Here is a 17,009-nt window from a genome sequence, read left to right as displayed (position 1 = left end):
GAATACATGGTTTAAGTCAAAGGCTTTTGGAAGCTCAGCGATTCCTTGCCTGACTGTCCTCCACCCATGGTGTCAGTGAGCACCAGAACTCAACATGTTCCCTGTTCATTTCATCTTCCCTCCTCCACCTGCAGACCATCCTTCCTGAGGTCCTCTTTTGGTCAGCAGCACTGCCGCCAGTCTAAGCCAGAAATTTGGGAATTATTCTAGCCCCTCCCCTCTCCTGATCTTGCTAATTTTACCTGCCATGCATTTTAAAAACACGAATCTTCTTCCACAACCTCGCCACCACATCCCTCATTCTGAATGCCATTCTTTCTTCCCTAAATGGTTGTAACAGTTCGCCAGCCAGTCTCCCATCTCCAGCCTTCAAATCCATTTACACAAAGATCTAACTGAATTCAGATCTGATCCCCACACGCTCCTGCTCTAACCTTTCAATGGCTCCCCGATGCCCTTGAGATGAAGTACGGATGCTCTAAAATGGTGGCTAGACCCTCCAAAGTTTGGTTCCTTATCCTGTTTCTCCACCCATCCCCTCTTTTTCTGTCCTCATATTTTACACTTCGGTTCTACCGAACTGGTAATCCCATTCTTTTATGCTTCTTTGCATTTGCTTACATGGTTCCTTCTTCCTGGAATTCCTTTCTCACTCTGCGTTAATTGGTTTATTCTTCCATATTCTTTGAAACTCAGCCCAGTCGTCACCTTTTTGAAAAGCCATTCCTGAGAGCCCTAAACTGTGCTAAAGTCTCCCCCAGTACTCCCAAACCACTCTGGGTTTCTTTTTGCAGTATTGCATTGAAATCATGTGTCTCCCATTAAATCCCAAAATTGTTGATGGCAACAACTAGCTCTCTTTATCTGTTTATCTGTAGCAGTTAGTGGACTGCTTGACACATGACAAATGTTCAATAAAATATTGGTTGAAGTAGACTGAACTATACTTCCCAAGACTGGGGGTATTAATTAATATTAAAATGGATAGAAATAAAAGCAGATGTCCAGGAGAGAAATAGAAAGAAAATCCACCAATGAGATAATCATTTCTAAATAATTCAGGTTAAACCAGAGTTATTCCTGAAAAATTTCAAAACGGCTGGTCACTGCATTGGAAAAGTCAGCCAGTTGGCATCATGAAGACCAAAACATTCGACTAGTCATTTCATTACACTTATGACTTTCAGGCAGGTGTCCACATGGCCTATGATGGAAGAAGTTACTGGTCCCTCTTTGTTTATCTACTTTCTCCTACTTCTGCACCCTTCCACAGCCCTCACAATCTGTGTGAAAATATAAACATTTAACATCTGTGTGAAAATATAAACATTTAAAAACATTTTTAACATCTGTGTGAAAATATAAACATTTAAAAACATTCATATTTAAGAAAATTCCCTAAACTGACCAGACAGCAGTATTGTCTGTATGGAAAATTCTACATATGAAAGGGCAAGTTTAACCAAGTTGCTCTAAAGCACTAGCCCCTTTCAGGTTCTGGACACGTGGCCTCTCGGGCTGAATGGACAGAAAGTCTGAATGTGTAAGAGCAGCTAAAAACAACAACCCAAACAAGACAGCCATTCTCAGTCCCCTCAGACCACCGCTCAGAGAAGCTTGCTCTCCGACGAGTTCTACATGCTAAATAACTCCTATTCTTAGTTCATGTTGACTTGGTGGCTGGGGCCAGGTGAAAAGACAATTGACCCAAAGAGCCAAATTGGGCTCAAAACTTCACTAACAAGGTGAATATGTTCTAATCCCAGTCAGCATTGTTAGACACTAAGTGCCACTTTCTAAAAAATATGTCTTTCACATAAAAGAAAAATTATTAAAAGAAGGTGGGGGTGGGCAGAAAAGGAGTCCTTTAATGAACTGGTTTATACTTTTGTTGTGCCGTGTGCTTTCTTGCAGGCGACTTTTTGGCAAATACTGCATCTTCAGCCAGGAGAAGTTGGCTGAGTACAAAAGGGCTTTTGAAGCGGTGAGTGTAAATTCAGACTCCTTTTCTTTCTTCCTTCCTTCCTTTCTTCACCCTCTCTCTTCTCCTGTGTCTGGAGACCGCTAAGCAGAAATAATAAGCACCATTGCTTGCAGTACACGTCTCGTGAATTACTCAAACATCAAATGTAACTTTAGCATGGAGGCACACTTTATTCTTTTCTGCAAAAGTTTCCCTATCCAGTCTTTATTTACATGGCATGGTGAGGCTAAGCAATGTACAGCCAGTTAGAACACACACACACACACATGCACACACACACACACACACACACAGAGAGAGAGAGAGAGAGAGAGAGAGAGAGAGAGAGAGAAAGCCATTAAACAAATTAAAAGGGATGGGGATGACTAATACAGTACTCTTGGAACCCCCAATTTGATTAGTCTGAGTTTAATACACAAAAGCAGTGCCGGAGAAAGGGGGCAGGGATGAACTGCTCTTTGATAACCTGTACTATTGAATTATGGTGATGAATTTAACTATTTTGTGCTTCTTAAAGGAGTGTTATTATTTGACTGCTTATACAAGAAAGTCAGTTTTTCAGCAGGGTTTCTGAGTGTGTCCCTGGAAGGCCCATAGTGGCAGTTCTGTGCTTTAAAAGCTGTTTCTTTCCCCCTTTTAGAGATACTTCCTTATTTCTCAAGCCTTGTCTCTCGAAGTTATTCAGATAGTTTTAACTCCTTGGGGTCCTTACCTGTCTTCGGACCTTGGGAAACCTGGAGTCAGGAAAGATAATGTAGGGAAAAGGGACTGGATGTCCCTTTGGTAGCTATAGGTAGATGCTTTGGGATGATGTTTGGTCAAAAACCCTAACCTGCTTTAGACTGTGAAGAGCATCCTGCTTCTTTCTTTGTGACGGCCCATTGTACCTCAAGAATAGAGGCATCTTACCAAACATCGAAGCATGTTGTGCCAAATGCTGCATTATGTGGCTTGATTTTCTAGCAACCAGGGTGCCAGATTTGTTTCTTTCCTGGGAGTTGCCATTCTATTATGAAACAGGATGTGAAAGTCCATCCAACAGTTCTTTATAGAAATATGTCTATTTTCCAATTGCCTTTATTGAAAAGTTATGGTTCAGGCAGGTGCTATTCCAACAGAAGTTTACTCTATATAGCTCAAGACATATTCCTGCAAAGTGTTGAATGATGAACTAAAATGGGGCAAGGGGTAAAGGTGGGGAGGCTCTTTGTACGGCTGGCCGTAAGCATAGCTTCCACTGAACCTCAGTTGCTCTTAGATTTTCGACCTTTCTGTTTCTACCTCAGGTATAGGTGGTAAATAGTCATCATTCACATCATTTTCCAATGCAAATGGTAGCAGCGTCTTATTGGCACTGAAGTCCTAATAGAGTTCCATGTAACGTTTCTCTGTGGCTACCAGACTTGATTTTGTTTTGAGGTCGTATAGCATGGGGGTTAAGAGCACAGGTGCTGGAGCCAGACAGTCTGGCTTCACATTCCAGTTCTGCCGGCACTGGCTTCAGGATCTTAGGCCTGAGGCATACTTCTCTGTGCCTCTGGTTCCTCATTGCAGAGTAGGAGATGAAAATGATACTACAAAGAGTTGTTATAAGACTGAAATGACACAGGTAAAGCTATAGAACAGGAACACATATGTGAACGGGGGCCTCATTAATTATTGCCACACACCAGGTACTCTGCTATACCTATATGTGCATTATTATTTCATCCACACGACAAATCTAAAATGTAGTTGTTAATTTCTCTACTTTAAAGATGAGAAATTAAGGTTTAGAGAAACTAAGCAACTTGCCCAAGATCACAGGATACAAAGCGGTAAATCACAGAGTTAAGGCTATGAATGTGGATACTCTGACTCTAAAACACGTGTGCTCAGCCACTTCTTATACAATGTGTGTTTCAAAATATTTACCTCGTCCCCAAGAGTGTATTATCCAAGAGGGGAGAAAACAGTGAAACCATCAGCCAGTGTTTCCAAGAGGTAGTATTGAGTGAATGAAATAGGGGAAAATATAGGATGGTGGGGAAGGGAGTGGAGAAAGGGAAGTGTCACAGTGGCTGGTGAAGGCTACAGGACATCTGGCATCTGGCATGTGGAGCGGCGGTCTGTGAGTTAAGTTGTTGCAACAGCGGATCAGTGTCCGGTGTGCTGATCTAAGGTGGTCAAAGCTTAATGATGAGAAAATGTGCTAACTGTAGTTATCTTGGCTGCTTTATCCTGCCTGGAGTCTCAGTATGTGTTTATTAACTGGCTGACTTAATCATCCGCTTGAATTGGATCATGATGTCTGGTCACTTTGCCAGAGATAAACATTGAAAAGATATTCTAGGGCAGAGTCAACTGATAAACACTGCCTCTCGTTCATTACTATCCATAAAATACAACCTGAAGAGCTGTGCAATGAGTCATTCTATTTGTTACGATTTTCATGATTCATCTGAGGAGGATGGAAATGGAATGGAAGAAGGAATGACTCCACTTTTTCTGTTTGGATTCTAAAAGTTGGTGGATTCTCGAACTCCACTTCATCCTCTTTGGCAGTCCAAGCCACATAAACTCCTGGAGTTTTATTTTCACTGTGGTGAAGAACAGCACCCAGTTTACAGGGCATGCATATTTTAAAACTTTTAGCTCACCGATCCTTGGCCAGGATGAGTTTTGTGGCATTTCCTTCTTTACACTGTCCTTTTATGTGGCTTATGAAGTGTGACCCTATATTGGGGTTACACATAAATGGACTTTATCTTTACATTGTATTTATAATTTGGGATAAGGGTGACTTTGAGTCTTACTCTGCCCCTCATCATCCCACCAATTTTAGATGAACAAAGGAGACCATAGACATGCAATTTGTAGAGATTATAATGTTAAAGAAAAATTATTCACGACACTTGTTAAAAGAACAGTAAAGGTTTTATTAAAGAGAAGCGGTTATAATGGGATTTTGAAGTAAGAGAGAGAGTTTGGGTTTAATTCAAAATACCAAAAAAAAAAAAAAATTAATAGCTAAGGACTGGGGTGGGAGAAAGGTCAGTGAATGAAAAATTACTAAGAGGAAGCATCAGAGGTAAGAGGGTTACAGCTAAAGTGATCTACTCCCATTCTTACTGAAGGCAGATCAGGGTGATTAGACACTACCTGGGGGATGGTGGAGGATAAGGAACTTTATCAGATATTGAAGGTGATCAAATATAGAGTGTGAGAATTCTGGTTAAAGTGACTTAGAGAGCTTCTTGTTAGAAATGTACTCTACAAAGGAAGGACACAGGAGCCCAAGGTATGGCCTAGCCAAGATGCGTGTTCAGAAGAGCCTGACCAAGGTTTGGTCAAGGAGAGAATTTTGCCAATATGTAGAATATGGTCTGCCATTTCATTTTTAAATGAAACAGGTTAGAGATTCTTATGTCATATTAGATATTTCTCTATACTCTAGACCTGGGATTAAAGTGTGCAGGTAGGAAGTGTCTCGCATTGCCTATTAAGGAAAAATTTCCTCATAGTGTATAATGTCCTTGCATTTTGAACATACACAAAACAGTGCATCTAAATTGGTTGAATATCAGTAATTACCACTTTTATTTATGTCGATTTGTCAAATAGTAACCAGAGAATTTTATACATAGGTGTATGTGTGGCTACTCAAAGTAGAATTTCCTTTTCATTGGATGTATGAAGCAGTTATCAGTAAAAACAATATGTATGTCATGTTGGTTCATTCAGAGTAAAATTCAATGTTCTGTGAGCTCTTGGTGTCACTTGGTGGGATCTTACAACACTTTCTGATAACTAGTCACTGAATTTTATTAATATACTTTTAAACTGATAGAAGATAATTTAAAAATAAATTGGGTCTACCTTCTTGTTTTGAGATGGAAAAAATCATATTTTGATATACTTTGTTTACAAAATGATGTTCAATCTATTAAAGTATTTGAATATTGTTCTTAACTAATAAATGGGTTTGAGAGGGAATGTCGATTAGTGGTTGGAAATCAGTCTTAGGAACAGACTGTCTGGGGTTGAATGCTGGCTCTATCACTTACTCACTGTATGATTTGGGGCAAATACTTAGCCCCTCTGTCTCCATTTCCTCATCTGTAAAGTGTGGGTGTTGATGCTAGTACCTAACTCATGGGTCGCTCTGAGAATTATCTTACTTCGTACATGTAAAATACTTAGACTAGTGTTTATCACATGGTTCTCAAATTAATCTTGAGCTTTGTTCTCCAGGAACAGTTTGACCTGCACTGGCTGGACTCCTCATTCTTCTTTCTACTCAGTAATTCTGAAATGCAATAATTAAAAATGTAGTCTCAGTTGACTCTGAAACCAAGTACAGGCTCTACCATTGGTTGTGTGACCTTTGGCAAGACACTGAACTTCTAAGTTTCTTCATCTATGAAATGAGAATAATAATAATTACCTTATAGAACTGTTATGGTAATGAAATAAGATAATGTGAATAAAACAGTTCACACATGACTGAAACACAGTAAATGATCAACGCGTGGTAACTGTAGTTTTTTATTAGCTATTACAGGCAAGGTTGTTTCAAGAAATGGACAATGATTTGGAAATCTGGAGAAATGACCTCTAGCCTAGATTCATTATCTTGTTAATATTCAGGCAAGTGGATTCAATGCCCTGCCTTCCACCTTTGTTGTTCTTTACTCAAATCCATCGTCTATTTTCATTTGATTCCCCGATCTGTTACTATCTAGGGTAGGCACACTAGGAGTAAAAAGAGGAAATATTTGCAGAGTTCCTTCAATGAGCTGATAAGGTAGGACATGAAGAGAGAAAATTGAGTGTGAGACCAAAGTGGAGACAGAGCCATGACATGAATCAGGAAGCCAAAAAAAGTATGGAAGAGGTGTTGCCCACCATTGACTGCCTTCTCTTGGCACAGGAAAGAATCACAGAAAAGGGGCTTTAAAGAGAGATGGGAGTACTTGTCTAATGGAAGATATGGATGGAAATCTAATGAAAGTTACAAGGGGATTTTGGTTGCTTTCCCCAAAAAGGTCTAACATGCAGAGAAAAGACAAAAGTCATTTTGTCATAGTATAAGACATGAAAACATGCATGAAAATAATGACAATGTTAGGATTCAGAAAGTCCTCAGGCAGAGGCTTTTAGATTCCTGAGCTGCTACCAGAAATCATAATTTAGTAAGTTCAGAGAGGGAAGCAGATTTTTTTTAACACATGAAGTTATCCCTGGACTATATTTAGAGAAGGACTATTCTATACGAAATCTTCAAATAAGGAATTGGGAGATGGGATTTCAACTCTTTTACTGATTCCCTATGTGAAATTAGACTCAACTTAGCCACTCTGAAACTCATTTATACAATGAGGGCTTTCAACTAGATAATCCCTGATCAGTTATATTTAGTGATTTTATATACAGGACATATAGATGCCAATAAAAATGAAAAACGACTAACATGTAGATTTTAAAAAATGCTTTAGCAGCTCTGGGACTTTGAGGAAATCACTAAGCTCTTTGGTATCTTAGGGTCGGTCTGTAATTGAGAGACATGGACTGGATTATCTTTAATCCATTGTGGTGCTATTTGTCCCAAAGTGTCATTTAGGCAAGTCCTTTGTTTCTGGAGAGAGGACACACACTACAAAACCTTGTCTGGGGGAGCTCTAACTCTGGTTGTCAATTATTGGGCAATGCAAACAAAAGTACCCGTGGATGTTACATGGTGCAAACTTTAATTATTAACTAGGGTATGAGTTCAAGAGATATATCTGATGAAATTCAGATCATCAACACAAAGGAGGCTGATGTTAGCTTTAGAATTTGTTATTACACCATTTTTTGTTTTTGTTTTTGTTTTGTTTTTTGATAAAATTCTAGGAAAAAAACTCCCACCAAAACTGTTGGAAAGATTTTGTAAAGATATCCTTGAAACAGGCCAATAAAATCTGGGTATGGTTTATTAGGAAATAATATGGTGTTGGCAGATAACTTTGTGATTCACTACATGACACTGCAGTAAAATATCTCACCCCAAAATTAGAGTTGGCTTAGGGACTGTGAAACTTTAGGTAAGTCCTTTGCTTCTCTGAGCCTCCGTTTCTCCATTCACAAATAAGGCAGGGGGAAATATTATACACCACATGTGAGGAATGAATGATATATATTGGCAGGTGGAAAAGTTCAGCAGACAAAAGGAAATTGAGAGCTTCTCCGTAAAATAAATGGTTATTATTATCACTATTGTCCTTACACTATGGACTACTCATCTCTGGCTCTTTCCATTAACTTCCTGACACCATCTTGCCACTTAATTACTTCACCGCTTACTCATGAACCAGACTTCCTGAGCTCTATTACTTTACCCACTGAACTCCCCAACTCCCCATCTTCCCCCCCATTTGTACTGCTCTCTTCTATTTTTCTTGTAATCTCAGACTGGGACATCCTTGAAGGCAGGAGATCTATCTTATTTATGAACTTCATAAACAAGTAGCCTCTTTCCTGCCTACAATCTGGAAATGAATAAAGGAATAAATGAATGATGCTCATTCTTAGAAATAGACTGAACTTGATCTTCACCTCTGGACTCTTCATTGCGCCCTATCTTGAGCCCTTCATGATAATTTATTCTGGTCGTCCAAATAAGCCTTTTCCTTATTTCATGGTCTTGTAGAACTCAACAGAGAGACACCAGTCTTTTATATTTCTTTCCTGAGTTCTCCCCACCACCTTAGCCTCTCTGCATCCCTTTCACTAGACTCCCTTAGTCATCTTTTTCCTGTCAAATATCTCATCTTCAGTCAGATACATTTCCCAGTCCTAATATATGATCTATAGAGAAGAGGAAAGAAAGCCTGGCCTCTTCCTCTCATCCCTAGGCAAGGGTAGGCCCCAAGGCTTAATCTTTGATATTTTGCTCTTTTCTCCTTTTGATGCTTTCAGAAGGGATTATTAAATATTCTTCCACAACATTCCTCATTTCTATCACAGTCTTTTCTTATACTTTCTAAATTTACTGCTCATGCCTATCCATCTGTTTACTCATTCATGCATTCAACCCTTTATTCAACAAATACAGTGAACAAGGCAGATAATTTTTCTATCCTCATAGAACTTACTTTCTAGGAAGGGAAGATGGACAATAAGTAAATTAATAAACATATACTTAAATATATATATATACACATATATATACATATATGTATGTATATATATTGTCAAATAGTTGAGTTATATGAAGAAACAGAACCATAGAACGGGTTAAATGGATAGATGGTATTAGGGGCTGCTATTTTATTGACCCCTTTGAGTAGGTGATATTTGAGCAGAAACCTCAATTTAGTGAGAGTAAGCAGATGGTTATCTGTGTTAAGAATCATCTAGAAAAAATAACAGCCATCATAGAAGCCCCAGGAGAAAATGTGCTTTGTATAGTCTAGGAACTGTACAGAGATCTGTGTGGCAGAAATATATAAAGGGCAAATATAACATGGTGGAAACAGTATTGGGTGAAAAGATAGGAGTGTGACTTTCTGTACTGATGTGCAACCTCAAGAAAGTCATTTCACCTCTCTGGATTGAAAGGGTTAGACTAGATGATCTCTAAAATATGATTAGGCTCTAAAATATTTTATCACCTCATCTATATTGTCAGTTATTTAAAGGCAGGGAGCCAATTCATATTTATATCCTCCTTGGTTCACAGAACTGTAGCATACATATACTTGAATTGAGTACATTGAGTATAAATTGAGGGATGGAGTGGGGTTAGATTATTTTTCTTCATACTTATTATAACACATCTTCTCCCATTTGCTGTTGGTTTGTCCCACAACTATGAAAGTTTCTCAAGAATAAGTTTAATTTATTTTTTGTGTGTGCTGTTAGTGCTTGAATCCAGATAAGATGCTTATTAAAGGGTTATTGAAATTAAAATTTAAAAATTCATCCAGTGAGTGGAAAAAATGCAATAGGAGATTTTGGTCAAGAGTGAGTAAGGGGCAGTGAATTTCTTCTAGGGGAATCCATGAGATTGAAGCAGGAACTCAGCCAGTGGCTAGAGTTTCAGGTTGAAGTTGCTGCAAGAAGTATAAATTTATCAGGGCTTAAATGGGTTCAAGCTCGGGCTCAGGTTTCAGAGATAACTAGTGTATAAATCAGAGACTAAAGATTTGTGATCTGAACCCACATAGAGGAGACTAGTGAGAGAACCCTAGACTTGGGAGAGCACAAAATTTTCTAGTGATTTCTCCAGATGGTATACACATGATTTACTAGTACAGATAGGGCTTCTAATTTCTTGGCCAGATGTCATTCTGTTTGGAAAGCAGCCTTGATGATGCTGACTCGAGCCCAAAAGTTCTTGGTATTTGGAGCTAGGCCAAGTTGGACGAGGCCAGGGCATATACCTGGAAGGATCTGCATGTGCAAAAGACTATAATTTCACAACCAATAAGGCTATCAGAGGGACCTGCCAAACCAGAGTTTAGCAAACGTGATACACAAGCCATATATACTGTACGACAATTCATTTCAAAAGCATAAAGGAGAGCATCAAGGAAAAATTTATTTTAGAATTAAAAGTACCAAAATCTTGTTTAGGTAGATGCTTTTAAAGAGTCAGGAAAGACAAAGAATAATAATAATAGTAATAATAGCTAATTTCCCGAGCCATTAATAAGTACGAAGCTCTGTGCTGAACTCTATCCGTAGAGTAATGGAAAGAAAATAACCAATGTATGAAACTTTGTCACAAGAAATTAATTAGCATGTTGAGAAGGAAAAGTTTGCCTCTCAATATAAAACTTAATCAAATGGCTATGAGAAGATAGATTGAAGACAGTGCAAAATGCAAGAAGACAGAAAAGGATAAATATAGAATGAAGCATCTCTACTCATCTCAGGTGAGAATTTTAGAAATGGAAGATGGATGTACTGCTTTTGAATTAAAAGATTTATTAAATAAGATTGAATAGTTGAAAGAGCGTCATGTTGAGGAGCAAATAGACCTAGATTCAGATCCTGACTTCATTTATTATGGGACCCTAATTAAGTTATTTTAAATCCTCTGAATCTTTGTATTCTCAGCTAAAAAATGGGGATAGTAATATCGACTTCATTAGGAAATTGTGAGAGTCAAGTAAATGAGATAAAATACCCAAAATATTTATTCGAGTGTCTGATTCTAGAAGCTAAGGACATTTCCTTTATTTAATAACAATGATAGCTAACATTTATTAAACATTTGTCTTTTGATAGGAATGTCACTAGGTTCTTCCTATGTAATATCTAGTTAAATATTCAGACTAACCATCTTGTGAAACACACTCTATTTTCTTCCCTGTATAGGTGAGGAGACCAAGGCAGACAGGTGTTCGCATTTTTAGTGCAAGAACTAGAATCAACTTGTGAAGATAGAGTTCAAACCTAAGAAGGCTGACAGCAGGACCCATGTTCCTGGTCATGTACTGTGTCATTTCTTCAAATTCTGAGCTCCTTATGGGAAGTGATCTGGTCTACCCTTTCACCAAAAGTCCCCAGTTCTTAGTACAGTACCAGGTCCATAGCAGGTTAAAATACTAACTTATTTGTTTTTAAATGACTTTTGTTAATGAAAAACAGGAAGAAAATAGTCCATGAATTGGCTATAGTAGTGAGTTTGAGGCTTTACCTACTGTTGTTTTCATATGCCTCTTTCAGACCTTTTTCATCTGTTCTTACCTATGATATATACTTGCAACCCTCTCCCTCACCTCACAGGTTTATTTCACATGAAGAAATTGCACTGGATTATATACAGGGGGTGGTAAACCTTACTGACTCTGTCTGAAGATACTTGTTCTAAGTTTCATGGGTCCCGTTACTCCAAATTCCCTTAACTCTGAGGCTATTTCATCCTAATATCCTAATATCCCACATTTGGGAGTATATTCATAGATACATGTTACCTGCCAATATCTTGTCTCTCCTCCTGAGCCAGGAATTCTATTCAATATGACATAATGCAAGTCTATTCTTGTGCAGGGCATTTTATGGAATAAGTAAGTAAATTCTTGTGTAGGGTATCATACAGAGTAAATAAGTAGTTTCCTCTTTCAAAGAGCCTAGAATCTGAATTGGGGAGAGGCTTACAAAAGTGACACAAAGAATTGTGCAAACATGAAAATATTAGTAAGAGTGAGTACGGACAGTCCTTGGCTTATCATGGTTTGATTTACAATTTTTCTCGTTTATGAAAGTGTGAAAGCAATGTCAATTCACTAGAAATTTTACAAACTATACATTGAATTTTGAATTTTAATCTTTTTTTGGGCTAGTGATATGTGGTACAATTAATACTCTCTCATAATGCTGGACAGCGGCTGTAAGCTATGGCGCCCGGTCAGCCACACGATGATGAATTTAAACAACACACTCTAGAGTGTACTGTGCTGCCAGTGTTTTTGGATATTATGTTTTGTGTTTTTGTATCCCATTCTGTCTACAAAACACCCATCTATGTATTTTGATGAAGAAGTGGAAAAGGAAGGCAATAACTCTTGAGATGAAACTCAAGATAATTGCCCAATTGTTAGCTAATGTAAGTGTTCCGAGCATGATTAAGGTAGGCTAGGCTAGAGCTATGATGTTTGGTAAGTTAGATGTATTAAATGCATTTTAAACTTACCATACATTAACTTACAATGGATTTATCAGGACATAACCCCACTGTAATTCAAGGAGCATCTATATATGGAAGATATTAATATGTGAATTTCTTCAGACAATATCTCCTTATACTGATGCCACTCTGGGCCTAGATAAGAATTATGAAAGCAATGTCTCATTTTTTCCATGGAAAGTCAAGAAATGAACCCATTCATTCATTCATTCATTCATTCAACATCTGTCTGCTCAGAGCTTACCATATTTTTAGGCAATGTGCCAGATGCAGAATTTCAAATATGATCTAGTCACAAGACTTGCTTTCAAGAAGCTGCTTCCTAAAGGAAGAAAGAATCATATAAAAGGATAATGTCTAAGAAACGGAAGGGGAGATTCTAGAGGTATATACTATCGGCTATGGTAGCAGACAGCAAGAAGTGACTGTTTCTAAGACAAAAGGCTGCTTGTATGAGATCACATGACAACAGAAATTATTGTCACTGTCTGTAGTGACACAGAGTCTATGTGAGGACTCTTAAGTTTTTTTTGTGGTCAGAGTCAAACAGTGTGCATTGTTTGCACTGCTTTTGAGAAGAGAAATAACCTTTTAGATATCTTTTGTCTTTCTTTATAGACCTTAGCACCGAAAATATAGCACAGGGCTTATAATGAACACTTTTCATCTTGGTCACATGACATGGTGGAAGGTGCATGGTCTTTGGTGTCTCAAAAATTTAATTAGAACCTCTTAACCCTGTGACTTATTAGCAGTCATGTTTGAGACAAGTCAAGTTCTCTGAGCCTCTTTCTCCATCTGTAAAATGGGAATGAGAGTAATAACAACTGTATAAGTGCTTTTTTTTGAGGATTATCACATTTAATCCTCTCCATGACCCCAAGAAGTAGGCACCTTCATTATTACAATTTTATAAATGAGAGAAATGAGTTTCAGGGAGCCAAAATGACTCGCCCCAAATCACATAGCTTAATCCTTGGGAGCTGGGATTCACACCCAGGCAAACCTATGCTACTATAGTTTATAGCTGACTTTTCATGTCTATGGTATGAAAAATAATTTTGTAAAACATCTGGCTTGTTGCCAGAAATGTAGCGGGTCCTCTCTGCTAGTGTTGTTTAATTAATTGGTGATAGAGGGTCAAATACAGGCTTGCAAAGCTGTGGACAGAACAAAAGACACAATGTCTAGGTCATATTTCTCTGGCTCTTCCTTTCTGAGCCCACTGCCATCTATCCCTCTGCGCAGAAGAAAGGGCAGTCAGTCCTGGAGCCATGATTCAACAGCCTCCGCGTTCAGGGGGTAACAAAGCCCAAATGAAATGCAGACGTTTTTGCAGCCTGAAGCCTGATTCCCACCCCAGAAACAGTGGACTGCCTTATTCCTTCCCCGCATCTCACATCACACCTCAATCTGCTGCTGATTGGATCTAGATGAAGTACCCTTTCTATGGAGCAGGATCAATTTAGCCAATTTGTATGATTTAGACGCTGCTGAGATCAGTTCTTTGAAGCCCGGGATTGGCCAAGGACAAACTTCTTTATGTGGATTTGTATCTAATTAAACTACTCCTAGTTCGATTAGTAAAATTCTTTCCCTAGTTGCCAGACACTGGTGTGAGCAAAAAGTGACCCCTGAAGTTGGACAACTGGTATTAAATGGTGCCAACAGGCAAAAGAGAGTGGCTCTGAGGGAAGAGAAGAAATTTTTTTCCCTTCAATAGAAATGGATTGCAAATATAATTTACTGTCTCTACTGGTGAAAGGGCATCTCTCCCCGTGAATCCACGGGATGCTGAGATGAGCGCCATTTCTTTCCAGAAGGCCATGTCTCCAAATTAACTTGTTCAGATGCTAAGCAGAGAAACAGCCGTGCTGCTAAGAAGAACAATTACTTTCCCTGGGTTGCCTACATGCTGGTTCATTCAGCTCTCTTTATGTTCCAAACCTCGGCTGGCTCTGGAATGATGGTTCAGTACTGTGGGGACTCTGAGTTGTTATTTCAGCCAAACTGGTGAAACAAAAAATAAGAGCCTGGCGAGAGTCTCCTAATGTGCCAGGTTTGTACAGCCTGTCTTTGGGGTCACTCAGGCAGACATTGTATGCATATGCGTGCACATGTGCGGACATTGCATGCATTGTCTACACATGTGTATGCACACCCATGCATGCATGCGTGCACACACACACACACACACACACACACACAGAGGCACATCCATCTCAACATCGGTGTAGCCTCAGAGTTGTAATTGAAGGTGTCTTTGAATAAAAGGCCATTTAAGCTATGCTTACAGCTTCCTCCTGGCTAGTCTTGCAAAAGTAGGCCCTGCAGGAGGTTTAGACCTGGGTAGTCTTTGCATGGCACAGTCTGGTGAGGCAGCAGCTTGCCCTGGTGGATACTGAGCTCAAGACAGAGGCTGACCGGGATGGTGGGTGGTGGCGTGGCCCCTGCACGCCTGCCCCATACTGTTGCTGTCACTGCTCGTGGCCCAAAAGATGCCGCCTCTTTACCGAGGGCTGTTGATGCCAATTCATTCTCGGGGGGAAACAAGACAAAGGCACATGCTGGATCTTCACATTTTAGAATGAGGATAATCAATCTTACTCCGTGTATAGAACGAAGCCAATGTCGGGGAAAGAGCAATAAACCCTACCAGCTGCTTAGGGGCATTAGAAGGCACAGGGGGAGGGCCACTGGGGGAGTGGAAGAGTTTTTTTTCTTCTCCAAACCTGTGGGAACAAATTCTCTAGTAGATTACTACACAAAGAGAGAACAAGAGGAGAAAGGTTATTGATGTAGAATGAAGTTGAATGATCTGTTTTCTAAAGAAGACAACTTTTTCTGAAAAATCAAACTCGATCTATTTGTTTTTAATAAACAAATAAAGTTGTTGACAAACAAACAGGTCATCTAGATGTACAGGACCCCTCTAACCATCCTGAGTCTGCAAGACCTCACTTATGTGGCCAGGTTAGATCATTTGCAAAACAAGATCTTAACTGTGGCCAATATTACCAAGAAAGCATTTTAAAAAATAATTTTTTTTCTGAGAATTTGGGAAAATGAAATGGTAGCATCATTCATTGTTGTTTTTGATATCTTCCTCCATTTCCAACTTGTTTTTCTAAGAATGCAAATTCCAGAATGTTATCGAAGGGTCCCTGGTAAAATAAATGGCAGCAATACTATGTAAGATCCAGACAAGTAGGTTTCTTTACTGTGCGATCTTTTCAAGCCTTTCTTATGTCGAGGCACATGAGAATGTCCAAGAGAGGGAGGTGATAGCAGTGTTTTAAAAAATATGTTTGACCAGAGGAGGCTCTTCTTGATGAGAACCTTATAGAAACAACGTGGGGCAGAACTTGCTCTGGAACATGCTAGTGGGAAGGCTGTTTACCTGGAACAACTTTAAAATGACACTTCCCCAAGTTAGTCTTTCCCATGCTTAAATATTTGGAGGTCCTAAGATCTTTCTTCTAGTTTGGGATGTGAGATAAGAAATGAGGACATTCTACAAGACTTGAGGGGGACTTTAAAAGGAATCCCGTGAGTTAAAATCATGCAATGACAAGAGTGAGAAGCCTGCGCCACCATGGGAAGGGACAGTATTCATCACACATTTTGAGTCTGAGATCCAGTGGAGTAGGACAAGTAAAAACTGAGCACTCGGGTGTGCCAGATGTTATGCTCAACATTTCACCCAGGGTATGGATTTTGGTCTCCCAAACAGCTCAGTGAGGATTGTTGCTACCTGTTATTTCTGAGGAAACTAAAGTTCAGCAAATTGTCCCGCAATGTAATTGTTTAATGAGTGGTGGAGCCAGGGTTCAAACCCAGACACTGTGCCCAGAACAAAATGAGGCAATCTGACTTTTAGCCCCCAGGTTATGATGACATATCTGGGTAGCTTCATCCAAGTCATAGTTTACTTGAGTTCCAGAACTCTATTTTCTCACGGACATGGAAATCCTCTGGGCTATCAAGACTAGCTGGGTATGAGTTTGACTGCCTTTGGGAGGATATGGGCTGGTACTCAGTAAAGGTTTGGGGGTACTTAATCATCTAGTGGGTACCCAGCAAACCTTTTTTAGTAAAATTGATACAGTGATGAATAGGGAAAAGTTTATGGTATAAGTAAAATACAATTTTATAACATTACAATTTCTAAATTTCTATACCATTTAGCATAGATAGTAATTTTTATGTAAATCACTTATTGACAAGGATTTGAACAAATGACCTCTCTAGTTCAGTTTTTGTTGGAGTGTAACGTTTATGCAGAAAAGTGCCCTTAGAAGCAGACAGCTCAGCGAACTTTTACAATCAGAAGTCATTCCTGTAATCAGCACCCACACTGAGGAAGAA

The 17,009-nt window shown here is 39.1% G+C and overlaps 1 pseudogene; it reads left to right on the top strand.

Moving 5' to 3' along the window:
• LOC105288278 overlaps positions 1–17,009 on the top strand; it is a 29,984-nt pseudogene that overhangs the window by 8,221 nt on the left and 4,754 nt on the right.

This window comes from Pteropus vampyrus, unplaced genomic scaffold, assembly GCF_000151845.1.
Source record: "Pteropus vampyrus isolate Shadow unplaced genomic scaffold, Pvam_2.0 Scaffold16, whole genome shotgun sequence".
NCBI lineage: Eukaryota > Metazoa > Chordata > Mammalia > Chiroptera > Pteropodidae > Pteropus > Pteropus vampyrus.
The sequence above is the reverse complement of the archived record's forward strand: the minus strand, read 5'-3'. Positions and strand labels throughout refer to the sequence as shown.